Consider the following 3,020-nt stretch of genomic DNA (forward strand, 5'->3'; position numbering starts at 1 on the left):
ATACTCGCATTACTTCTATCCTGTATGTTCAACAATTCCTTAAAGTGTTCTCTCCATCTGCTCACTTTTTCTCCCCTCTCCACTAGTAATCTACCATTTTTATCTTTCACTCCCCTGCTAACTTCACTTCCACCCTGTCTTACTCTTTTCACCTCTTTCCAGAACATTTTCTTACAGTCCCTCCACTTTACACTCAAGTTCCTTCCAAAATCCTCATCCGCTCTCTTCTTACTCTCTCTTACTAATCTTTTCACCTCTTTCTTTCTACATATAACTCTCTCTTCCGCCTCTCAACTTCTTCCATTCCCCTATTTCTCATCCATTCATTGTATGCTTTCTTCTTTTGTGCCACAGCCTGTCTCACCTCTTCATTCCACCACGCTGTTCCTTGCACACCCCTCCGTCTTCTCTTCATCCCACACACCACATCACATGTTGCACATATTTCTTCTTTAAATATCCTGCACACACCTTCCACGTCCCCCATCTGCTCCAATTCATATTTGCCCAATCGTTCCTCCACTTCTATCTCATACTCTGCCTTTTTCTCATCCTCTGGTAACCTTTCCACTCTCCTTACAAATACTCCTTCCCATCCTTCCCTTCTTCTATTTCTCTATCCTAATTGGACCTTGATTCTGGCCACCACCAAGCAGTGGTAAGAAAGTCCACTCCCCCAACCTCTATAAGCTCTTGCATCCATTACACATTTTCGCATCCTTACATCCACACACACATAATCAATCATTGCCTTTCTTTCATTCAGTTCACCACCCACCCTTCTCATCACTCGCCATGAATACCTGTGGATAGGGTACTGGCTATCACCAACCCCCTCCCAGCACAAATCCACTAACGCACTACCATTCTCATCTATCTCAGCAGGCACACCCCACTCACCAACTATTCTATCCACTTTCACGTTCCCTACTTTACCATTCATATCACCGTTCAAAAACACTCCCTCATTCCTTCCAAACTTTTCCATGCACACTTCCACATTTGTCCAGAACTCTTCTCTCACTCTGCTTGCACGATCTTGCGTTGGAGCATACACGCACACAATTGCCCACATTTGTATTCCAACTTTCAATCTTACCCACACAATCCTTGACCCAACTTATCCATACTCTCTTATGCTCTTCTTCCATCTTTTACTCACAACTATTCATACTCCTTCTTTTGCCCTCTCTTTCTCGCCTACTCCTGCACATATACCCCATCCATACTTCCATTCTCTCACCCTCTCAACTCTCCATTTCGTTTCAGTTATTCCACATACATCAACTTTCGCACCCTCAAGCACCTGGACAATCTCTCTCTCTTTCACCTCATCATTCGCCCCCCTTACATTCCAAGTTCCAAATACAATGTACTTTGTCCGGTCCTTGGTCGTCATCTTTTGGTCAGTCCTTGTCCGAGGCTTAGTGTTTGTCTTTTTAGTTAGTTGTTTTCCGGGGAGGGGCACTAACCCTCCGCCAACCCTTTTAGTCGCCTTTTGCGACAAGCAGGGATACTGGGGGAGTATTCTTGAAACCCCCCCCCCAACCCCCAGGGGGGTTGTTTAGGATGGGGATGAAGCCTTTGTGATGCCTGGTCGTTTCTTGAGGCCCTTAAAGTAATCGTGTGGCTCTAATTACTGTGTCATTAACAAGCATATTAGAGGTAATTAAGGAACCTCTCTCTCTCTCTCTCTCTCTCTCTCTCTCTTATTGCCACAGTATTATCCTTCTCCAAACAATCTATTACACTTCCCTTTCTCTCTCTTACTCCCCCGTGTATCATAAGTATTTTTTTTTCCTTGCTTGTTGCCCACTTCATTCCCACGCTCTTATTTCCTCAGTCCTTTCTTACTTGAGTTTCATTAAGAGTTTTTGCATTTACCCCTCATTGCTTCCCATTCTGCATGTTCTTTAATAGTTTCCTTACTTCGCTCTTCCTCGCCAGGGATTTGTTGACTTGTCTTCTTTACTGCATCCACGAATGAGCTTGGAGGAGGATATTCACTCGTGCCTGTTTCTCCGTTGATTAATCGTTTGTTTCCTCGTTTGTGCGAAAATATAGTATATTTGTCATAAAGGTGTATTGTGGTAGGTGGTGGCGACCATCATCTACTCACTTGATGTAGTGCTGCCTACTTCCTTTACGTGTATCATTCATTTTCTGTGCTGCCCTCCTCACTTTCTATTTTTCCCATCTTTCCTGTCACTTTTTATTACTCTTCTTTCTTTTTCAGGTGGATTTAGATTGACTGATATGCCAAATGGTTTCCTGTAAGCCAGGAAACATTTACAACGATGGGTGGTAACCATATAACCAACCCATACTTGTTCCCTGTGATTCAACAAGTGGGTTGGTGGAGGGTTAGTGCCCCTCCCCGTAAAACAGCTCAAACACAAAAGGCCACCCCTTACGAGATTATGGCGTCTGGCTACTGAAGGGTAGATAGACTTTATCGTATTTTAATTAAACCGAGTAGATACACGGAAACTGGGTCAAGACTGAGGTTATTAAAATTTGAGATTGGTCCGGGTCCGTTTGCAGGTATAGATAGTTTTAGTTGCATCGACATACAGTAGCTATGCCTTCGCTGAGAATGTGTAATAGACGCAGTAACACCGTAGAAATAACTACATCTGCCAGCTACGTTGGACAAGGGGTGATTTATAAACCATGTATTACTTTGACATTGGTGGAAATATGCTCTCTCTCTCTCTCTCTCTCTGAACCAGTTTTATCATAATTTTTTGACAAGTTTAACAGAGACAGACAGACAGACAGACAGAGATGACGTCCCCTTATAAAACCTAAGGGGCTTCTAAACGGTGAGAGAGAGAGAGAGAGAGAGAGAGAGAGAGAGAGAGAGAGAGAGAGAGAGAGAGAGAGAAGTGACGTCCACTTATACATCCTACTTGGCTCCTTCATGAAGAGAGAGAGAGAGAGAGAGAGAGAGAGAGAGAGAGGGTAAGAAATACTGTACAGTTTTTGTGTACATTACCATTAACATCATGATCATATTT

The sequence above is a fragment of the Coenobita brevimanus genome, chromosome 78 (genome assembly GCF_032717465.1).
Source record: "Coenobita brevimanus isolate Jiangsu-jjx chromosome 78, ASM3271746v2, whole genome shotgun sequence".
Classification (NCBI taxonomy): Eukaryota; Metazoa; Arthropoda; class Malacostraca; order Decapoda; family Coenobitidae; genus Coenobita; species Coenobita brevimanus.